Raw genomic sequence first — 1,553 nt, forward strand, 5'->3', positions numbered from 1 at the left:
TCAGTAATGCTGGTCAGTGTGCAGGTCTGTGGTTGGGGGAGCAGAGGGGGAGGGCTGGCCAGCGTGTGACGTTGACCCCACTCTTGGAGTTGGAAGTAGTGCTGCTGATGAAGTTATGACCTGTTCTGCATGTATTGGACGTTATCTGCCCTGTTCCCAGTGAGTTATTAAACCAAAGAACTACACTCCTGTCTCTGACTCCTGTGGAACATTACAGTATGTTACTTCGACTTATTTTACTCCAAGGGTGTTACGCCCAGACCTAGGGGAACCTAGGCGCAGCATAAAATACACTCTCCCTACTTTTCCCACTCCCAAGAAATCGGACACCAAAACAGAGAAGGCGTTTGGTAAATTTATTTACCCAAAATTATTACACACCGGAGTAGCAAAACCACAAAACAAAGAAAGCTTTTAACACAAAATCTTACCTATCAAAGACAGGTTTAGTAGCTTTTCTACACAGTCTCACAACACGAGAGAAAGGACCGGCATACGGTATACGGTATAAATAAGCAATCAGTGTAACAGGACAGACATCGCAGCGCAGATGTGTGTTGGGAGTAGGAGAAGTCTAGTCGGAGAGAGGCCGAAGAACTGAACGGCTGCAGTTAAATATCCTCTCTTCTTCAGGTGGACCAATCAGCAGGTTGAAGGTAGCTAATCAGCTTAACGGGCACCACCTGTTGCTCTCACACACACACACACACACACACACACTGTTGGAGATTTGGAGGATGTTTAAAACCAACTTCGTCTCGGCGTGTCGTTTGGTAAACTGGGTAAATTCGAACAAAGGAAGGGATTAAGAAACACCAGAATACAAGTTAAACAATAATCTTGTTTTAATGATACAAAGTAACAATACAAATACCAAAGAATCACGAAGCACTCTGCAGAGTACTCCGGGCTCAGGTTCTACCACGTGTGAGACAGGTCTCAGGAACGGCCAGTCAAAAACAAGAGCGCGAACCAAAGGAAAACACAGGCTTCTATTTCGTATATGGCTTCGCCCTCTAAGGCTATCGCTATTGGGTAATCCCCCTGCGCCCCCGCGCAGCACTGAAACACTTGTAGTCCACGCCCACCCGCAAGGTGGGCCCCACCCTCGGGCCTCCTTCCGGTATAAATAGGAAGGTGGCCCGGCAATCTGCTCCCTCTTTTTTTCAGCAAACCAGCACAGTTACTGAAGCACAGCAATTGAGAATCATCATGAGCAACAACTGCGTCCGTGGTTGTCCCTCATGTGGCTCTGGGTTCATAATGAGTTATGACCTGCAGAGATAAAAGCAGTATGCGAATCCTGCCGGGGGTCAGAGCACGCGTACGCGGCTCTAAACCAGCAGGTAGCATGCACTGCGCTCGTCTCCCCTCGGGCGACAGGAAGCGGAGAGCGGACACTCTTGCTGCTGTGGCCGAGGAGGACGATTGGCCCGTCCAGGCTTACGAGCAGGGCTTAATTTGAGCCGGAACACGCCGGAACATGTTCCGGCACCTCTGAAATTGGATCCGGAACCTTTTTTATTGGATCCGCCACCTCCCGTGTCACTATG

This window comes from Notothenia coriiceps, unplaced genomic scaffold (genome assembly GCF_000735185.1).
Source record: "Notothenia coriiceps isolate Sejong01 unplaced genomic scaffold, NC01 NC01_scaffold00036509, whole genome shotgun sequence".
NCBI classification, from domain to species: Eukaryota; Metazoa; Chordata; class Actinopteri; order Perciformes; family Nototheniidae; genus Notothenia; species Notothenia coriiceps.